Genomic DNA, 23,088 nt, shown 5'->3' with positions numbered 1-23,088 from the left:
TAGGTAGGTGTTCAATTCTCCCCAAACACTAACCATTCTCTGGTTTTCATGAAGACAGTTTAGAAGCTGTGTAAATCTTTCAAGCTATTTAGAATTCCAAAGAGGGGTGAAACGAGAGTACCTAGCTCATCTTTCAAGTGACTAAGATATATAAGTAAGTTCCCGAATGGCTCAATACTAAGTCTGATTTCTTACTTAGTTCACTCATTTAAACATTCTTGTCCCTCAAGCCAAGACAAGTGTTTGGTTTCACAAAACCTAATTAGATTCATTCTGTTTCCTATATTCGTCACTAAGATAGGTAATCTATTTCTCAAAAATGTATTGCTAGCCACAAGGAGAATGTATTGCTGGCAACAGAAGCTGTTTCTCCATCGATCCAGAAACTGTGGGTTAATAGAGTCATTCTTAGAATCAGGGGGCAAGACATGATGTAAAAGGAAATGAGCCTGGAGATGAAGATCAGAATTTAACATAAGTAATGGAGTCAAGCCAGCCGGGGTAGGAAAACAATCTGCCCTTTCCCGGCTGCGTAGCCTTCTACAAACGCCTTAGAATCCTAGATTGGTTTTCCAATCTAGAAAGTCATACCCAGCTCATAGGATTATTATGAAGATTACGTTTGTTAGGTATCCTGTACAATATTTGGCACACAGCAGGCACCGGGGAGCTCTCACAGTGTGTGGCTGGAGACAAGGCACCGAGTGTCTTGGTGCAAAGAAACTTCCAGAAGAAATCATTGCTGGATGGGACAAAGTCTAGCATGCTGCATGCCTTCCAGACAAGAAGTCTTTAAAGATGCCAATTACTCCCTGGGGTTAGGGGAACCTAAACTCGACCTGGTTTATCTCTTCCATGAAGAAAAGAAGTCATTCTGGAATATCTTAGGGAAATCTACCCTGATAAGGGAAACTCCACCAAAACATGGAGACCAGAAAGCATCACAAATGACCCAGCCCAGGTTACAGGATTGCAAGGACTCCTCAAGCTTCATAATTCCCTCCTGCTGTCCCTACCTGTTTTCACATATTGCAGTGTAATCCTGAAACCAAAGGGGCCTGCCTAACTGTTTTTGAAGACAATAAAAAAACATGACTCACTGTGAATGCAGTATTCTTCTGTACCCAGAAACAAGCAAGAGGAATAGAATGCATTGTGGCATTTGGCAGGAAGAGAGGAAACCTACATAATTTTTTTTAATTATTATTACGTTAATGTGATAACCACTTCGGAAATGTCATTACGAGAAGTAACTAGAAAAGACACAGGAAAAGCAAAACCCTGAAGGCTCTTGCAGGTGGATTAACACCTGACAGCCAGCGTGGGAGGAATTAGGTTTTGTTGTCTGTTTTTCCTCCAGCTCTACAGTAGTTTGAAACCAAAATCTTGGCTCTGATCTAGATAATATCTATTTCTCTCTCTCCCCCATCTGGAGTCTGATATAAATACATATATCTGTAAATATGGGAGATGGTATAGTGCTGGCTAAAGTTACACAGCCAGAGTCTCAATCCAAGCATTTTCACTTAGTATATATATGCCCTTGGGCATGACGTGGGGCTGAAGTGTCAACAATAGAAGAGATAGACAGACACATAGAGCTACAGGCAGATACAATGACTATACATATCATTTAGAGTTATTAGAGGGTCAAATGAGATAAACCATATCAAACATTGCTATTATTACTTGTTAACATTACCCAACAAAATAACTCAGTAGAAAAACTTATTGATCAAAGAGTACATACTAAATAAACACAATATTATAGGAGAACAAAGTCAGTGATGATACCTCCAGACTTTAAGACTTATTATTAAGAAAGAAAGAGCAAAAGAAAGAAAGAAAGAAAGAAAGAAAGAAAGAAAGAAAGAAGTACTATAAAGCTTGCAGTAATCAAGACAGTGTGATATCAGTTAAAGAATAGACCAATAGGTTAATGGTACATATTAGAGTTCAGAAATAGACTCAGACAAATATAGTTAACTGACCTTTGACAAAGAACAAAAGTAGTTCAATGGGAAAAGGATGGTTTTTTTAACAAATTGGACAACCACCCATACTCGTGTGCACACATTAATCTAGACAAGGACCTTACATCTTTCACAAAAATAATCCTCAAATATTTCAAAGACCTAAATGTAAAACACAAAACCATAAAACTGCTAGTAGACAATATAGGCAAAACTCTAAGTGGGCTTGGTGATGACTTTTTAGATAAAACACCAAAAGCACAACCCATGAAAGGAAAAAAATTATAAGGTGAACTTCATTAGCATTTAAAACATCTGCTCTGCAAAGACACTGTTGAGAGGATGCAATGACAAGCCACAGACTAGGAGGAAGCATCTGCAGAGCACATATCTAATAAAGGACAAGGATCCAAAATATACAAAGAACTCTTAGCACTCAACAATAAGAAAGCAAACAATCTAGTTGAAAAACGGGCAAAAATATACAGATACCTCACCACAGAAGATACACACGTGGAAAGTAAGCATATGAAAAGGTGCTCAACATTATATGTCATGAGAGAATCTCAAATTAAACCAACAGTGGGATGCCACTACACTTATCAGAATGACCAAAATCCAAGCCCTGACAACACCAAATTCTGGGGATAACATGGAGCAGCAAGGATTCTCATTCATTGCTAATAAGAATGTGAAATCATAGTCACTTTAGAAGGCAGTTTGGGAGTTTCTTACAAAGCTAAAAATCAGATAATCCAGCAATCATGCTCCTCGGTGTTAATCTGACTGATATGAAAATGTATGTCCACATCAAAACCTGCACATAGATATTTATAGTAACTTTACCCATAACTGTCACAACCTGGAAGCAATCAAGATGTCCTTCAATGAACAGACAGAAGGTATATCTAGATATACCGAACCATGGTGTATCTAGACAATGGAATATTATTCAGGGCTGAAAAGTAGTAAGTATGAAGCCATGAAAAGACATGAAGGCACTTTAAATACATATCACTAAATGAAATTAGTCAATCTGAAAAATCTACATACTGCATGATTCCAACTATATGACATTCGGGAAAAGACAAAACTTAGAGACAGTAAAAAGATCAGTGATTGCAGGGACTTGGCGAGAGAGAGGGAGGAATGAATACGCGAAGTATGGGGGAATCTTAGGGTAGTGAAACTACTCTGTGTGATGCTGTAATGGTGGATACATGTCTTATACATTTGTCCAACCCCACTGAAGGTACAACACAAAGAATGAACCCTTTTGCAGACTAGGTACTTTAGTTAATAATCACGTATCAATTCTGGTTCATCAATTATAATAAATGTACTACATTGATACAAGATGTTAAGAATAGAGGATGGGGGGGCAGGGGAATATATGCAAACTGTACTTTTCACCTAATTTTTCTATAAACCTAAAACTGCTCTAAAAACTAAAGTCTATTAATTAAAAAAAAAAAAGAACATGTATTAAGGAGTGAATGCAAAAAGGCTGACGGCATATCCAGGAAATAGCTGAAATGCATGACAGGAGAAAGAGAGTCATGAGAAATGAAAAGTCCGATGCAGGAATAAGATGCAGAAGAACTTCATATACCATGTGATGGTATCTGGATTTTAGTGGAGGTCAAGTGTTTTTCAAGTTATGTGGTGTGGTCAGATGTGCCCTTGAGAAAAATAAAATAATTTTATTGGCTATAAATATAGAATGGAGTGAAAAGAGCATAGAGGAAGAGAAACAGTAAGAAGTTATTGCACCAACCCAAGTAAAAGGTGCTCAGGACAGGATAAGGCCATAGCCCCAACCCTATTCTAGTGTCTTGAACTTCTTGAACTCAATATAAAAATGGATCATCTCCATGGTTGCCAGAAGAGAAAAACATGATCATCAGGGATTTGGTAAAAGTTGTGGCTATAGGTAACGCTGCAATTTGCTTCCCTTTAATAAATCATGAAACACAGAATAGATTCTTTTCCAAGATAAGGGTACTTTACCCTGAAATCAGAGGAGTGAATTACACGGTCTTCTAAGTCTGTATGAAACTGATGCATTTGGTGTTATCCTTAACTTTGTTTCAACAAAGTTCTTTTAGAAAATAATTAACCATCACTAAATATGTAAATCCCTGCTTCTTCTCCCTGAAGGAAAGCACACAGAGCTGCCCTTGTGAGAACAGCTCAATTCCATCAATGCCACAATTAAAAGCATCTGCCCATCTGACCTTGTAACTGATGACCTGGGGCTCAGTTTTTAATCTACTGATATTTGTCTCTATCCACAACATATTAGTTTGGAGAGTAATCTTCCCTTGTCGGGCAGCCATATGAGCTACAGTTTCAGCTACTCCTGAGGTTGATTCTCTTCGAAGTGCCTCTCCACCCAACAGAATTTCATAGTGAATTTTACAAATGCCACTTATCCTATATGTTCACTGCCAAATGTGGTGGCGTTCCATTCAGCTATTTTGGGGTGCTGGAGTATCATATAGACAGGCCAAGACAGAGAAATGTAATTCTATACGGGTAGGTCAAGAGATTATAACTGATGGAATTTGAGTGGTGATAAGAAGAAAGAGAACAAAGATTTGGAAATTTCCATTGTGGCAACTGGGTAAGAGGTGATGTCATTAACCAAAATGAGGAGCATCTTGGAGGCCTAAGACAGTGAGTTTAACTTTGGACACACTCAGCTTTTTTTTTTTTTAATTTTTTTTTAACGTTTATTTATTTTTGAGACAGAGAGAGACAGAGCATGAATGGGGGAGGGTCAGAGAGAGGGAGACACAGAATCCGAAACAGGCTCCAGGCTCTGAGCTGTCAGCACAGAGCCCGACGCAGGGCTTGAACTCATGGACCATGAGATCATGACCTGAGCTGAAGTCGGCCGCTTAACCGACTGAGCCACCCAGGCGCCCCTGGACACACTCAGTCTGAAGGACCCATGGAAACTTTGGTGTGGAGGAGTTCGGTAGACAGTAAGATATGAGGGACTAGAAACCCAGAAGGGGGGAGCTGAAAATATGTAGCAATCTTTGATACCTAAGTAGAGGCTGAAGCTGAAGTAGTGGATGAAAGGGCCCAGGAGACTGGCCATGAGGAGAGAAAGAGTGTCTAGGCCTATATGACATTTGAAAGAAAAACTAGAGATATGCTAAGAAGAAGCTATTGTTTTGGCAAAAGTGGAAAAGGGTGTGAGTGGATTCACAGTAAAATATGGCAAAGGTGGGAGGAATCCTGCAGGGGTTGAATCCCTCAATGTGGTGATTAAATGGGTGCACACAGAGGGAGGTTAAAAAAAAATAATTCCAATATTTTGATCTTAGAAGGCTTGGAGGAAGGCACTACTATTAACTCATTCATTCATTCAAAACTGAACAGAGCACCACCTATGGGCTGAGTATTGTGACACTGTCTTAATTCAGAGGAATGAGTGCACTTTATGAGACAGTAATCAGGCTGAATTTATACATGTTGAGTGCAAGGTGCCTGAATGTCATCAAGGTAGAAATGTGTAGCAGATAGTAGCAAAAAAAAAGAGCTCAAGGCAAGAGACTGCTTTACAGAGGTGAGAGGTTGAAGTCCCATTAGCAGATGAGATCACTAAGGGAGAAAAGAAAGGAACGCCTCTCTTATTCTATAAATACATCTAGAAAATACCTGTGGATATTATTTATAGAAGTGCAGGAGAAGCAAATAACAAGGACAGGGAAGGAATGCTAGTACAAGTAAGAGATCGAGGAGAAGTATCACAGAGGCCATGAAGATAAGGTTTTCAAGAGGTAAGCAGGCTGCGGTTCACATCCCACAGATACATCAAAACAAATTATACCAGAGGGAAAAGCACTGAATTTAGCCTTTCACACAAGAGTTGGGATAGAAAGCCAATGACAAAGGAGCTGACAAGAGCTAATGCTAAGAGTAGGGATTTCAAGATGGTATCTTGGTTCATGAAATGGATTTTTAGAACAGTGGAAACTTGAGAGTCTTTGTAAGCCTGGAATAATGAAGCAGTGAAGATAGATAGAGTAGGTGAAAACATAGAAGAGGAAATAATTGATAGGAAAACGGCCCAGAGGAAGCAAGACACTATGAGATCAAAAGATTTGGGCAACATCCAAGCAACATACGCCTTCACTGTGTGGTGAATTAGCCTCACTTGTAAGGATTCTGTAAGGATTCCAGAGGACTGGAGTTAACGATTTCACACGGAAGAGAGAGATCTCTGCGTACCATCGTTTCGTATATTTTATTCTCAGTTACACAGTTCAGTAGGGAGGATGGCCTCTAATTCTCCAAAGAGAATTCTCCACCGTATTAGTTCATACTCTCCCGTGTCACACTAAACAGGACTGCTGGCAACAGATACTGTATTCTATGTGGGATGAGCACCTTGTCCGGTAGTTAAATAGAAACTTGCAAAGAAAAGAGACAATAATTTGTAAGGAACTGGGGGTGGGGGGGGGGGGATGCTGTATGCTGCTCTCTTCCTTTATAATAAAAAAGCCCCTAGGAACTTTGAGAACAAGGTGAAGATCAGGACACCAAGGCTCCTATCAGACCTTTCTACTTGTTAATTCTGTCCGAGTTGTTTCTTTCCAGTCTCATCTCTGGCCTCAACTGCCATGCGTTCGCACCCTAGTTCTTCAACTTGAACCCACTGCTTTCTCTCTCATCCCCTAAGTGGCTGGTTTATTGTTTTCTGTTTGTCTGCTCTTGTTTTTTCATCACTGGGAAATACAGAGCAAGCGATGTGAAAGCGCCTCACGGTGCTGGGAGTGCCACAGAACACCCACACAAGTTTACAAGGACTCATAAAGTCCTTGCCCGAGTACTTGTCTCCTAGCAGCTACCCAGGGCTAGGCGACGCTTGGAGCGAACGCCCGGACAGCAGCGCCTAGCCCCCCGCCCGGAGCGACAGTCTCCACCGCCGTTCTGCTCGGAGCTCAAGGCTTGACAACCCTGAGGAATCCCCACTGGGGCTGAGCTCTACCCTGCCGCCCCCAGCCAAGCTTCTTAAAATCAAGTAGCCTTCCCTCGCCTCCGGGAGCTCACGGAAGGCTGCCACACCAAGCAAACGCAACGCGTGCACACGTCCACACACAAACAGCACATGCACGAGACCGGCGGGGTGTGGAACGGAAGCGCACAGCTCGCAGTGCACGCACGGCAGGCACACGCGCGCGCCCCGACCCCGTCCCCCGCCTGCGCTGCCCCGGGCGCCCAAACCTTCCGCCCGCGAACCTCACCAGACAGCCGGGTAACTTTCCAGGTGCGCAGCTTGTCACCTTGGCGCCGCCGCCCCTGCGTCTCCGCGTCGTCTCCCGCGCCTCCCTCCCCAGCCGCCTGCGGCGCTGGGCAGCTCAGCGAGCCCGGGCCGTGCGCAGGGCGCGCGGCGCGGGCCCGGGGCCGCCTCTGCCGCCGATCGGGCTACGTGGGATCCGCGGGCGCGGGCGAGCGCGCTGCGGGCAGGAGCTGCGGCGGCTTGGGTGCTGCCGCCTGCCTCCTCCGCGGGGGCCGGTGCAGAGCAGACGCGCAAGGAGGGAGGGAGGGAAGGAGGGAGGAGAGGAGGAAGGGGAGGGGGGAGGGTCAGCCGGGGCTACTGCGTGGAAGAGCCGGGAGCCGGCTTCCCAAAAGGTGGGGTCACCCGCGCGCGCACCCACACCGGCCAGAACCTTTACTCCCGAGACAAGCTAGCGGCGGTAGCCGCAGTCTGCACTTTATACCCCATACCCTCCAGAGTGAGGCAACTTAAGTAGGGAGATAACATCGTGGTTGTAAAGCGTTTTTTATGTTGTTATTATTATTTCTATTTCAAGTGTGTGGGACGAGGGGAGAGGAAAGTTCAGGGACGTGTTCATCTTTTCCTTCCCCTCCCTCTCCTCCCACCCCTCTCTGGTCTGTTTTCCCGGCCAAGCTCCATCCCACCTCGCCTTCCCTCCCAGAGCGCAAACAGGCGCACGTATCCTGGACGGGCTCTCCTGGGTCACACCAATGCCCTTCTAGAAGACACGTGACCTCGGAGTAGCTTGGAGATGCGCTCTTCCGGGACTCTGGAGCCATAACTCGCATCTAGTTTGCCAGTTCGCATGATGCTGGGGGCGTCGTGGTTTGAATCGAGTTTTAAGGGGGAGAGATTATACCTTCGGAATCTGTAGGTCCTTTAGCAGGGATCACCCAGGCTGGTATGGCCTTTTGATTACATGGTTTTTTTGTTTTGGGGGGTTCCCCACCCCCCAGGCTTGCATTATGGTTTTCTATATATATATATATATATATATATATATATATATATATATATATATACCGCATTATTTGCTGTGCTCTGGAGTTGTGAGATCTTCGTGTGGCTTTCCCTTTCCTCCTGCCCCCAGAGGAATTTCACTGGCAAATCCACCGTGGACAAGGGCAGTTTCTGTGTTGAGGAATGGGAAGTACAGTGAGTTTTTATTCTTCACTGTGCCTCTAGAGAATGTCAGAACCCAACTCTCTTGGGTTTTAAACCACATGGCGGCGGTGGGACTCATGTAACACTGGCCTGCACTGGTACATATATAAACTTATATAGAAACGAGGCCGATGTAAAATATGTTGAATGAGACCATTAAATTTCAGAGGAGGAAGAATGTAGTCTTGTTTGTTTTTGTACTAACTGAAAAAAAAAAATAAGCAAAAGTACAAAGTACTTTTTCATGAACACATGCCAGAGACTTTCCATTTTATGCAGGCCTTCAAAATAGCCCAACTAGAGGAGATGGTCTGGGGAAGGATTCTACAGGAAAAGGAAAAATAATTAAGTCTTTGTGAAGTCACTGTAATAATGAACTTCTAAGTCAACAGAGTGGACCTTTATGAACCGTTTAACAACAAAAAGAAGAAAATTGCATTTTCAAAGTCCTTACGTTTCATTTACCTCATTTTGGGGGGAAATAGTAGATTGCTAATTAATGGGTCCACATTTTTAAGGAAATAAAATAAAAATATCAGAATACATCATGCGTAATAAGAGTAAATATGCTCTGTATATCTTTCTTTTTGGTTAAATATGTGTATGTATGTATATTTGGTCAACCATGTAATATGTATTTTCTTACCATTCCTGGAGGCAAAAGCTTGAAAACCACTGATGGGGTCCTGCCAGGGGTCACCCAGCTAGTCAAAGCCGGAGGGGGATCTTAAACTCCCTCCCAGCAATCCTAGGATGGTGAGGAGGAGGAGGAGAAAAGTGACTGTGTTTGAGGTGTTATCCATTACTTCAACAAATGTGCTTAAGCAGCTCCCATGCCTCAGGCCAGATGCTAAAATTTGGGAATTCAAAATCAACACATTATCTTGGTAATTTAGAATCTACAGTCCAGTGGGGGAAATAGGTATCAAATCAATAAGCACAAAAGCAGCATATATGTTTTTAAAAAATGCTATGAAAGAAAATGATATGAGAGCAAAAAATATGGGGTTATAATTCAGATGCAGAAGACTACAATCAATAACTAACCGAGTTTAGGGGCGCCTGGGTGGCGCAGTCGGTTAAGCGTCCGACTTCAGCCAGGTCACGATCTCGCGGTCCGGGAGTTTGAGCCCCGCGTCAGGCTCTGGGCTGATGGCTCAGAGCCTGGAGCCTGTTTCGGATTCTGTGTGTCTCTCTCTCTTTGCCCCTCCCCCGTTCATACTCTGTCTCTCTCTGTCGCAAAAATAAATAAACGTTGAAAAAAAATTAAAAAAAATAATAACTAACCAAGTTTAAAATGTCTTAAATAACAAGGGAATTTACCGTTTCATGTGACTAGACATCCCAAGGTTGAGAGGCTCTGGCTGGGTAAATTCAGCAGTGATGTCAGGGTAGATCTGGGCTCTTTCTGTTATTCTCCCTGCCATTTCCGGCACGCCAACTTTGTACCTGGGTCGGCCTCCACCTCCCACCATGGTCCCAGGATGGCTGGGCCAGCCCCTGTTATGAGAGGTAATCCTGACAATGCCCAATAGTTGCAAAGTCTGTCTCTTTTCAAGAGTGGACACATCTTTCTTAGAACCTCCAAGCAGACTTCCTCTCACCTGTCATTAGTTCAAACTGAGTCACTTGCCCACACTTAAATTCTGGGCGTGGAAGGAGGATTACCAAAACTGGCTTGGACTGTTCGGCATCTGCCCTTGAACTTTTCAGAATTGTACTTTTTGAGGAGCTGATACCCAAACAAAGAGCATAAAGTGGCAATGGATGTTGGGTAGGCAATCTAGAGTCTGCTATGAGGGCTCATCGATGACTTCTCTGAAAACAATAACATTTAAACTTACGATGATTAAGAGTCAGCAAGGGGTGAGGAGGAAGAGCCTTCAGACAGAGGGAACTGTGCTCGTGGTCTGACTCTGTGCCATGTGTTAAAGGCATACGTGCAATTTCTCATTTACTATGTCAATTCGAAGAGGGAAGCCAACCTCAGGAAGCAAGCTCAAAGAGTTAAATAACTTGATCAAGTTCATAGAACTAATACATTGCAGCAGTGATCTGTCTAATTCCAGAGCCTAAAGTCTTGACTTCTGCCTCTATTGAGAGAGTAAGAAGACCAAAATCCACTTGCTTCCCTGGTCATTGACAGTGGAGCACAGCCTCCTCCAGGTCGCCTCCACAAGGTTTCTCTGGGCCTACTGGTGGTGCAGGACCTGGATTCATGAATAAACCCTCTTCCACTGGGTATGCCTCTGTTCCCCTGGGAGTCATGGTCTCTGCCAAACACTATCGCCGGAGCTTTCATGGTGTCAAAGCTCAGAAGTGGCCCATGGAGATTTGGGGGGTAAAATACACGTCTTTGTGTTACATGCAGTTCGGGGAAGTATCAGGCAGCCTTGAATTTACAAAATCTCTAGATTGTTCCCACTTTCTCTTTCTCACAGGGACCTGCATCCAAGGGGACAGTAATGCTTCCGTGAAGTCAGACTCCCAAGCCCCTGCATGACTAAGTTCTGGTTCAAGCTCATCCAGCCTGAATCCTATTATCTTGGGATAAATTGCCTCATGGGAGACTCCCTAGTTGCCCTTGCACACAGACTTCTGTCAGGCCGCCCCATCAGCTCAGCCTCGTGCTCACTGCATTTAAGCCCCAGCTCAGAGCATCCCCAGGCTCAAGCTGAGCTCTCTCTTAAGACTCACCAGGAGATCTGAGGATGTGAGAGGGTCAAAACCACCCTCCAGTTTCTCACCATCTCTTTGATTTTACTCCCTTCCTTCCTTTCCTCTTCCTTTTGTCTTCTGTCTTGTTTATCTTACTGCACTGACCCTGTGGGCAGCCATTTCCATTGCTAAGGCTAGAACCTTAGGTCACCGTGCCCTTTTTCCATATTAGCTTTGCCAAACCCTGACCCAGGAAAAAAACTACTGTTTGCCTTTGGTGCTCCTCCTCTCCAGATGCCAGCATCACTCGATATGGTCATAAAACAGGGCCAAATGATTCCACCACAGTCTTTCAGTCTCCAACCTCCCTGCAGCCAACAATCCATTTATTTGCCTCAAAGCCACTTATTTCTTCCATGACGTTTCACTGATTCTGCAGGATAGTGTCTCTGTCCTCTAGGATCCCAAAGCAGCGTGCTGCCTCAAGTCACAAATGCTTGTTAACTGTCTGCCTCTCTTCTATCAGACCTCAGAGCAGGGACTTTGTTATAGTAATTCTTACATGTTCAGTACATACATACATAGCTGAAATCTTTTTAATATGTAGAAAAGAATCAAAAATTCCCCTTCACTATCTCCTCCTTCTATTTTATAAATAAAAACATGAATTTATACATATGTGCAAGTTTATATACCTAATGTAATATATATAATGTATATACAATATATACATATAATATACATAATACGTTATATTATATAATGTTATATATATGTGTGTGTATATATAAATACACACACATATATATATATACATATATATATATATATATATATATATATATTTTTTTTTTTTTTTTTTTGCTTACAAAGACACTAGAGACTTGAGAGAGAGCCCCCTGCAGTCGGTGTCTCTTTTTCCTCTGTGGAAACACACTACTAACATCACATAATCTTCCGGCCCAGCTCCGGGAGCACAATCCTCCGTTCCACCCTTGTCTCTTCAGGGGGGACAATGGCCTCTCATTTCCCAAATCCCTCCCTGCTGATTCCTGAAGGAGAGGAGAATGAACCCCATGCACATTAAGTCCAGAGTACATTTGACTGGTTTCCCAGTCCCTTTAGGCAGCAGCCAGGACCTACATGTGTCCCCCATTTGGAACTGACCAGTGTCCTGCCCATGCTCTCCTTGAGAGTCTTCCCTCCTCCATCCTATTTCCACTCATTCTAAATTTCCCCAAGATCTTGTCCTTCCTGCCTTCCTCCCTCTCTCCCTCCCTCCCATCCTTCTCTCTCTCTCTCTTTCCAAGGCCTCCCTCATTGCTTCTAGGTACATGCCTTCAGAACTCCCATAGCACTGCACTTTATCTCAGCCTTTTTTATGCTATTTGTCACTTTCTACTTTATATTATTGTTATCTATCTACATTTCTTATCACCCCTGCTTGACTGTAAATACCTGGAGGGCATGGTTCATCTGGTTCATCTTTGCTGTGTCTCCCACAGCACCCACGGCAGGCCCAAATCCTCAGGATAGAGTGAGCTATGACTTATTACCCAGAAGAACTGTACTTAGGTTTCCAAAGTTTTGTAGAAAGAATTTGAAATATGTTCTTGATTTTCCCTCTGGAATAAGAACAGTTGTGTGGAATAATGACACAATTAACTTACAGGTTAATAATCTGCTTAATTAACAATCAGATAATAGTAAGTTTTACTATAAAAGACTAACATATAAATACATTCCATTTTAGTTTTATCTACATATACTTAATTTCAGTCCATAGTGTGTTGACTATCCTAAACAGTGATTTTTTTTTTCTGGCTATGGAGGCTCATTCAATAATACAGCCAATGTATATTAACTATACATTAACTCACGGTGTTTGGAATCCCACCATCCTATGCTATTTCAAAGTCAATGTAGACTTTCCATTCAAAGCTTAGTCCTCATATCCAATACCCTTCATCTCCATTCAGCTTCAGCCATTCACCACCATAGTCACATCTGGAATCTCCTCTAAAATCACTGATTCAGGGACACCTGGGTGGCTCAGTCGGTTAAGTGTCTGAATTTGGCTCAGGTCATGATCTCACTGTTCATGAGTTTGAGCCTCATGTTGGGCTCTGTGCTGACAGCTCAGAGCCTGGAGCCTGCTTTGGATTCTGTGTCTCCCTCTTTCTATACTCTTCCCCTACGCATTCTCTCTCTCTCTCTCTCTCTCTCTCTCTCTCTCTCTCTTTTTCTCAAAATAATAAAGAAACATTAAAAAATAAATGTGAATAAATAAATAAAATCACTGATTCAGATAGTATATGTGCACCCCAGATCAGCTCAGCCCTCCCTGCCCCCAAGGCTTCAGCCCCTTGCCTTGCTTCTCAGACACAAATGGTCATAACAGTGCCTCATGCCTTTCCCATCGATGTATAGCCTAGGCTAATACTGCCACTGACTTCAGCCTCCTCTGAAGTGAGGAACAGACCAGCATAGCCTCTGTAACACCCACTGTAGAGGTAGCTTCAGCTATTCCAACTCCCACGTTTCACCTGTCTGGAACCAAAGCTGTAGCTTCCCTAGCTGCTACCTAGAGGGGGCCTAAAACATATCCTAGAGATACACTAAAATTAATGCCCTCTGGAGCCAACTTTGACCATTGAGAGACAGGAACCAGGAAGAAGCCAGCAGATAATTGCTTGCCTCTTCTGCCCACCCTGAAGCTGTTCAAAGATGTAATGGTTCTGTATTCTGGCTGCTCTAGTATGACTCAGCAAACAGATTTGTTTTCTAGAATCTGTGAACAAAGTGGTAACGTACTACCTTGAATCTTCTTTTTCTCCTTCTCTCCTCATTTCCCTTTTCCCTTGCTCCTGCTTCCTTAGGATAGCACCCCCTAATGAAGAGTTAGCATGTGAGCTTGGCCTCAGGCTCTGTTATCTAGACAAGCCAGGCTAAGATAAGATGGTACACTCTATGACTACAGCCTTCCATCCTTCAAGTTTATTTGCTCAGTTACTGTCTTTTCATGTGTTTTTGACTTTAAAGTGACCTCTAATTCCTTGACTCTCTATTTCCTTTCCTTCTGTCCTTGCCCAGCTTCTTTCTCAGTTTATATGAAGTGCTATATACTGAATATATACTCAATATTACTGTATTTCAAATTATATCATAAAGTTATAGTAATTTAAACAGTATGGTGATGACACAAAAATAGACACATAGATCGATGGAACAAATAGCCCAGAAATAAACCTATGTTTATAAGGTCAATTAATTTATGACAAAGGAGCCAAGAATATACAATGGGGAAAGGATAGTCTCTTCAGTAAATGATGCTGGGAAAACTGGACAGCTACATGCAAAAGGTTGAAATTCAAATGCTATTTTACACCATACACAAAAATTAACTCAAAATGGATTAGAGGCTTGAACATAAGTCTTGAAACATAAAATTCCCAGAAGAAAACATAAGCAATAAGTTCCTTGACGTAGGTCATATCAATGGCTTTTGAATCTGACACCAAAAACAAAAGCAACAAAAGCAAAAATAAACAAGTGGGCTACATCATATTAAAAAGCTACTGCACAGCAAAAGAAAACCATCAGCAAAATGAAAAGACCACCTACCTAATGGGAAATATTTTTAAATCATATATCTGGTAAGGGGCTAATATCCAAAATATGTAAAGAACTCATACAACTCAAATGCAAAAAAAACCAGTCTCATTAACAAATGGGCAAAAAATCTGAATAGACGTTTTTCCAAAGAACACATACGCATAGCCAACAGGTACATAAAAATATGCTTCACATCATTAATCATCAGAGAAAGGCAAATTAAAACCACCATAAGGTAACACCTCATACCTGTTGGAATGCCTGTTATCAACAAGACAAAAAATAATGAATGTTGGCAAGGATATGGAGAAAAGAGAATTCTTGTGCACTGTTGATGGGAATGCAAATTGGTGGAGCCACTATGGAACACAGTATGAAGGTTCCTTAAAAAATTAAAAATAGAACTAGCATATGATCCAACAATCTCACTTCTAGGAATTTGTCCAAAGAAAATGAAAACACTAACTTGAAAAGATACACGCATGCCCTGCCATGTTCACTGCAGCATTATGTACAATAACCAAGATACAGAAACAGCCTAAGTATCTACCAATGGGTGAATGGACAAGGAGACTGTGATGTGTGTGTACACACACACACACACACACACACACACACACAGTGGAATATTATTCAGTCATAGAAAAGATGGAATCTTGCTTTTGCAATAACAATAATGGACCTCAAGGGCATTATGCGAAGTGAAATAAGTCAGACAGAGAAAGACATTTAAATACTATATGATCACTCTTTTGTATGGAATCTAACAAAAAGTCAAAAAAAAAAAGTAAAAAAAAAAAAAAAAAGAAAACTCATAGATAAAGAGAATACATGGGTGGTTTCCAGAGGTGACAGGGTAGGGACTGGGAGAAATAAAATTTTAAACAAATGCAATCTCACTGTATTTTTTTGATCCAGCAGGTATGTCTATATCTATATATTTTGAAAAGTATTCAGCGCATTATTTCACACTCTTGGTACCTTCCCCAACATTGTATCTTTCAAAAGCTGGACAAAACTCCCGTCCTAGAGGAAACTCATTTCTGACCTTCTCTTCCGTATACTTGGATAGTGAGTACTAGTGGAGCAAGGAAAATATAGGCTTTGTTCTCATGGAATTTAAATTCTAGGTCCATGGTAGGAGCTTAAGTTGGCAGAGCCATTCTAGAGAGATACCTTGCACAATTTACTCTAATTAAGAATATGTATAGCTCAGTGATAATTCCACTTCTGAGTATACTATTTATTCCAGAGAAATTCTGACACACATACATATAGGGACGTGTTCAAGGATATTTACTGAAGCTTCTTTTGTGTTGTTATGGTTAGGGGCTAGAGGACAGGTAGATGTCCATCTCTGGGAGGATTAATATGTAAATTATTGGTGGATATGTGCCAAAGCACTACACTTAGAAACAACAGAGTTGATATTGACAAAGCAAAACAATATACCTTAAAGATATGGTGTCTAGTAAAAATGGAAGGAATATAATGAGATGTACATATATAACAATACCTTTTGCATAAATTAAAATTATGCATATAACACAATAATACACATTTTATAAAACTACATACAAATAAAAAGACACAAAATTAGCACGTTGGAATATGTGCCTCCATGGGAGAAGGAGAAGGGGAGTGGAACATTTGAATAAAGGAATTCATAAGGGGAAAAAGGAATGACTCTGGGAAAGGAAAGGTAGAAAAGAAACAAATTTGAGAGACATTTTTCACCAATAGCAGGTATTTTTTTTTTGGGGGGGGGGACAGAGAGAGACAGAGCATGAACGGGGGAGGGGCAGAGAGAGAGGGAGACACAGAATCGGAAACAGGCTCCAGGCTCCGAGCCATCAGCCCAGAGCCTGACGCGGGGCTCGAACTCCCGGACTGTGAGATCGTGACCTGGCTGAAGTCGGACGCTTAACCGACTGCGCCACCCAGGCACCCCAATAGCAGGTATTATAATGACTATAAGACAAAGTGATGTAGGTTGGACTTGTAGGACTACTTCTGAGACTTGGTCAGAGAAGACCTCTCTGAATGGGAAGCATTTGAGGAAAGCCTAAATGATGAAGCAAAACCCACCACAGAAAGATCTAGGGGAAGGAAACACCAGGCAGAGAGTGCAATGGCCAGGAGGACAGATGGAGCTTGGTGAGTTTTAGGGACAGAGGAAGGCCATTGTGGCTAGAATGTGTGAGCATGGATGAACTTGACACCAGATAGGTCAGTGAGGATGAATTTGGGCTCAGATTACACAGGGCCCCATAGGCAATAATGAGGAGTTGAGTTTTATGCCATTATGTATTCTTGATACCGATCTCATCTGGGTTGCTAAAAACTCTCTGATAATCATGCTCAATTTACCTGGTGAGCCTTCTTTCTCCTATAATAAAAACATTATATCTTTTCCTCTTTCTTTAAACCCTTATCTTGCCACCCTTATTCGTGGTAGTTGGCCTTACTGACTCTTCAGAGAGAAAACAATAACGGTGGCCATGGAATGACTTGTGTCCACCTTCTCCAAATTCATACACTGAAGCCCTAACTCCCGATACCTCAGAATATGACCTTATTTGGATATAGGGTTACTGCAGGTGTAATTAAGAGGAGGACAATAGCGTGGGCCCTAATCCAATATGACTGGCATTTGGACATAAAGACAGACACACATAGAGGAGAGGTGGTGGGAGGTGACAAAAAGGTGGCCACCTACAAGCCAAAGACAGAAGCCTGGGACAGACACTTCCCTCACAGCCCTGGAAGGAAGCAAGCCTGCTAACACCTCAATTCCGGATTTCCACCCTCCAGAACTCTGAGACAGTAAAGTTCCTTCGTAAACCGCCCAGGGTTTGGTACGTTGTTACAACAGCTCTAGAAAATGAACATAGTAATAATGATGGCTATGTGTGTTGAGTGCATACAGTGCACGTGAACACCTCTCTGGACATGCATTCATGCAGTTAACCCCTTGACCCTATGAGATAATATAATTATTATCACTATTATTACTTTTATTTTAAACACGGAAATTAGAGCACAGAGAACGTAGGTACAACTCATCTGTAAGGAACTACCTGAGTATCCCCACACCAAATCTAGAAAGTCATCTGAAGCAAGAAACGTTCTTTCATCTCTCACTGCCCCCTAGGATGTTATAGCCCTCGTCCTGTCTGTGCTCTCCGTCTCTCCCTGCCCCGCTTGCTCCTTAACCTCCTGATTCTATTTCTGAATCTTTCATCTACCTGTTCCTACTGATATCTTCCCATTAGCATATGTGTGTCTGTGTGCTAATGTATATCTTAGAAAATTAAGTTTCTCCCACCTTATAGCATATATATGTATATGTATTTAAGTTTCTCCCACCTTAAGCAACGCCTTCCGTTATATCTTATACAGCTTCTCCTCAAATTTCCCAACACCTATACTCACTGTCTTCATTTCCTCTGTCATTCCTTTGATTTTCAGTGTATCCATTTCTTTTTTTTTTTTTTTTTTAGCGTTTTATTTATTTTTGAGAGACTGAGAGAGACAGAGCAGGAGTGGGAGAGGGACAGAGAGAGAAGGAGACACAGAATCGGAAGCAGCCTTCAGGCTCCGAGCTGTCCGCACAGGGCCCAATGCAGGGCTCAAACTCACAACCTGTGAGACCGTGACCTGAGCCAAAATTGGATGCTCAACCGACTGAGCCACCCAGGCATCCCTCAGCGTATCGGTTTCTTAATGCTGCCTGAACAAACAACTACAAAGGTAGTTGGCTTAAAGCAACTAACAACAGACACTTTATTTTCTTAGCGTTCTTGAGGTCAGAACTCTAAGATGGGTGTCACTGGGCTAAAATTGAAGTGTCATCAGGACCGTGTTCTTTTTGGAGGCTCTAAGGGAAAATCTCTTGCCTTGCCTTTTCCAGCTTCTGGAGGTTGTCCACATTTCTTAGCTCATGGTCCCCTTCCATCTTCAAACCCAACAGCTTGGCATCTTCAAAGCTCTCTTTGACTCTGATCCTCCTGCCTCCTTCTTTTACTTTTAAGGACTCTTTTGACTACATCCAGATATTCCAAGATATCCCCTCATCTCAAAATCCTTAATTCCATCTGCAAAGTCCTTTTTGCCATTTATGTAACAACTTCACGGTTTCTGGAAATTAGGACATGGACTTTTGGGGGAGGCTGTTATTCTGTCGACCACACTCGGTAATCTGGTTTCCCACCACTCTGCCAAAAATACTTTCCCCAAGATTACCGATGAACTCCATACTTCTAATTTCTTTAGAAGTATGTCTGTTTTGGTCGACATCTCAACAGCACTGAATACTATTACTTGTTCCATATGGGAGTAGCTTTATTCTCTAGAGTTTCTCTGCTTCTTCACTAGCTGTTCCTTCTCAAGCTCCTTTTTCCCATGAGTCTGCTTCTAAACATAGGTGTTGAAAGTCCTCAGGGCGCCTGCGTGGCTCAGTTGGTTAAGCATCTGACTTTGGCTCAGGTCATGATCTCACGGCTGCAGAGTTCCAGCCCCATGTTGGGCTCTGTGCTGACAGCTCAGAGCCTGGAGCCTGCTTCGGATTCTGTCTCTCTCTCTCTCTCTGCCCCTCCCCCACTCATGCTCTGTCCCCCCCTCTCTCTGTCTCTCTCTCAAAAATAAATAAAACATTAAAAACTTTTTTTTTGTAAAAAAAAGAAAGTCCTTGCTGCATCAGGTAAGGTTGTCCTTCCTCTCTGCGGGTGACCATTCTCTTGAAGGTAGTGCCCCCTTTTGGTTCTGCAATAAAGAAGGAGGAGCATAGAGACACTCGTTTCAACCTCCATCTGCACCTCCCAAGTTGATGTTTCCAGGTCAGACTTCTCTTCTGTGATCCCAGAACAGACTGTTCATCTGCCTTTTTTTTTTTTTTTTTTAATATTTCCACTCAGGGACCAAATGCAAGCCACTCAATAACAACATGTCCAAAAGTAAAGGAACATCTTTTCCCCAAGAACTAACTCTTCCTTCAGAGTCGTTTGTATGAATAAGCCATTTTCCGGTTAGATTTCTCTGTTTGGATTTCGGGGAGTCATCCTTATCTCCTCTCCCTCGCTCTCCACGAAGACTTCATCCCAAAGCCCTGACAATTCTGCCACACGTGTATCGCTAATATCCACGGGACTCTCTCCATCACCACCATCAGCCTCATCTCTTGCCTGAGCTGCTGTGACAGTCCCTTCACTGTCTCCCTGCAGCCACTCCTGCTCCCGTCCTGCCCCAGCACACTCTCCACACTGCTGAGTGATCTCGTTTGAACAGTAAGCTGACTTTGTCACTTCTCTGATCAAAGCCCATTAATCTAACAAGCATATAGCCATGATGCGTAGGGCCATCGGTTGCCAAGGACCTGTGAAATTACATGGGACCTGGAAAAAATTATTGTTTCCATACTACAAAAGAAAAACTTACAAAACGTTTAATTAAATATCTATAAAGCATGATATTATGCCAAATAGCAATTCAAGTGCACATGTATATTTATATTTATATGTATATACATATATATCATGCTTTTTTAATGTTTTTCTTTTCTTTTTTCTTTTTTTAGGAAAGAGAGAGAGAGCAGGGGAGGAGCAGAGGGAGACAGAGAGAGATACTCTTAAGCAAGATCCGCGTCCACTGGGGAGCCCAACACAAGGCTTGATCTCACAACCATGAAATCATGACCTGCGCCAAAATCAAGAGTCAGACACTCAATCGACTGAGCTACCCAGGCACCCCTGTAATCAATTTTAAATCAGAAAACAAAAGGAATAATTTAGTCATATAAAAACTCAACTTTTTGGGGCGCCTGGGTGGCGCAGTCGGTTGAGCGTCCGACTTCAGCCAGGTCCCGATCTCGCCGTCTGTGAGTTCGAGCCCCGCGTCGGGCTCTGGGCTGATGGCTCAGAGCCTGGAGCCTGTTTCCGATTCTGTGTCTCCCTCTCTCTCTGCCCCTCCCCCGTTCATGCTCTGTCTCTCTCTGTCCCAAAAATAAAATAAAAACGTTGAAAAAAATAAAAAAAAAAACTCAACGTTTTAAATTATACAAAACTTTCACTCTTTAAAAAAAAATTATGTCTGCATGTTGAATGGGATGCCAATATATTTGAATGTGCTTATATGTTCTAAGAGGTGGGGCTTCCAGAAGTCAGAATGTATAGGACCCATAAAAATCCTGGGGCGCCTGGGTGGCGCAGTCGGTTAAGCGTCCGACTTCAGCCAGGTCACGATCTCACGGTCCGGGAGTTCGAGCCCCGCATCAGGCTCTGGGCTGATGGCTCAGAGCCTGGAGCCTGTTTCCGATTCTGTGTCTCCCTCTCTCTCTGCCCCTCCCCCGTTCATGCTCTGTCTCTCTCTGTCCCAAAAATAAATAAACGTTGAAAAAAAAATTAAAAAAAAAAAAAAATCCTAAAGCAGTTCGGCCTCCAAGGCCTTCTTGCTGCTCTTCCGGTAAAGTCCCAAATATTTAATGTGGCTTTCTAGCATGTCATAGCTACATGTTGTAGCCTGCCTTGGGTTGTGTCTATGCTGGAGAAATACACTGGCTCCTAGGAGGCCCTAGACCAGTGTGTTTTAAACTGTAGTGTGCGTCTGAACACCTGGGGAGCTTGTTAAAATGTAGGTGCTGATTCAACAGGCCTGGGAGGGGGCTGAGATGCTGTAATGCATTTTTCACACGCTCCCAGGTGATACTACTGATGCTGGCCCACAAATCTGGTGGCAAACCTCAGAGAGCCGCCCTCCATGCCTCTTTCCATTGGCCACTCCAGAAATACTGAGAGCTCCGTAGGGTCTAGACTGGCCTGGAGGTTCAACGACTAGGAGGTACTTGCAGTCTGATGGCAAGTCTTCATGAGAGAAAAAGATGATTTTGAGGATTCGGAAGGTGAGAGAACATGATGCTCTCCTATAATCAGTATTGAGACTGAGTACAGGGGTGAGACAGAAAAAGAGGCAAACGAATACATTCACTTTTGCCTGTGCTTGCACTCTGACATAGGCTCACCCAGCCTTGGGCCGCCCCCCCCCGCCCCCTGCAAACCTGTTTCCCTAATGTCAGAATCTGGCTGAGGCTTTGCCTGGATCACAGCATTTATCAAGCAAGTTTATAATCATGTGTTCAGGTACCTGTTTTAGGATTAAACTGTAAACTCATATGCGGTCGAGGTGAGCTCTTCTCCCTGATAGTCATTCAGTGGATAGTAATTAATAAAAGAATAATGTCAATACCGATTCAAGTATAACTTCCAGCCAGGAGGCGACATTGTTCTGGAATGCCAGGAGATAATTCCTTCTCACAGGACAACCTGTGTACAGTAACTAGAGATGGGTTAGCTGTTTTGGCTTTCAGATGCCGTGTACCCAACACACGGAAATATCACATAGCAACAGCTCTATAAATGGCAGCCCTAGCTATAAATTTTAAAAGAACACCCATGCCTATCTAGCAATAGCTAGGGTAACATAAGCTGTTTGTTAATAGTGGCTGGGTTTTATTTGTTGGTTTCTTTTGCCTGCTGTTGATGCTGTATACTAATATATACTAATACTAATTTGTATTACAGATATACTAATATACTAATTTGTACTACAAGTAGTGACAACTTTACCTCCAAAGTAATGAAAGATAAATGAAAATAACTTGAGTGTTTTGTTTTGTTTTGTTGTGTTTTGTTTCACTTGGCGCTTAGACTATTATGCCATGTAGATATGGGCTATTATTTGCCATCCTGTCCCTTGAACAGCAGAAACCTGGTTTGAATTGTATTACAATTATCTTTTCAAATAACCATTCAAGGGAAACTAAATTCATTACTACCTTACCAGAGAGATAAACTTGTCTATTTCTCAAACCCGGATGGTCTGTAACTGATTCTTCCTCCCAGAAAGTCCTCCAGACTCCAAAGATTTCATTTAATCAGTCGGCAATATCTCCCTGAAATAAGAGTAATTGAAAATCCTGTTTTGTTTCAGTACTTCAATGGGGCAAATTGTTTTCCAGATTTTGTTCAGTCTATGTAAACAGTGTACCACTAAGGGAGCCCATTTAATGCCACAATGCCAGGCAGAACCATCTGCTCAAAGACAGCAAATAATAAATCAAATCTGGGCCTGTATCTATAGCCAGAATGTTGCATGAAGAAGCCAGTAAAACACAACTCAGTGGCCTTCCATCTTAGCACATTGTCAGATGTCTACTGTTTATTTCCATTTTATGATCTTGCCGGTGGGGATAACCATGAATTAACCTAAACTACCTGACCTTCTCCTTTTCTCTGACCACTTTGTTACTGACTTTGCAATTTACACATTTTGTTTCCCTTTGAAGACCCAATTAAGAGTAGGCTACCGGGGCACCTGGGTGGCTCAGTC

General features: G+C 42.6%; 1 protein-coding gene across 2 annotated transcripts in view; it reads right to left on the bottom strand.

Annotated features, from left to right (window-relative positions):
* PRKG2 (protein kinase cGMP-dependent 2) overlaps positions 1-7,365 on the bottom strand; it is a 106,177-nt gene extending 98,812 nt beyond the window's left edge. For both annotated transcript variants that reach the window (XM_043572378.1, XM_043572377.1), the window contains exon 1: positions 7,235-7,365. The gene's annotated coding sequence lies outside the window, so the exon portion shown is untranslated. The remainder of the gene's footprint in view (positions 1-7,234) is intronic.
* Between the last annotated feature and the right edge of the window lie 15,723 nt (positions 7,366-23,088).

This window comes from Prionailurus bengalensis, chromosome B1 (genome assembly GCF_016509475.1).
Source record: "Prionailurus bengalensis isolate Pbe53 chromosome B1, Fcat_Pben_1.1_paternal_pri, whole genome shotgun sequence".
In the NCBI taxonomy this organism is placed as follows: domain Eukaryota; kingdom Metazoa; phylum Chordata; class Mammalia; order Carnivora; family Felidae; genus Prionailurus; species Prionailurus bengalensis.
The sequence above is the reverse complement of the archived record's forward strand: the minus strand, read 5'-3'. Positions and strand labels throughout refer to the sequence as shown.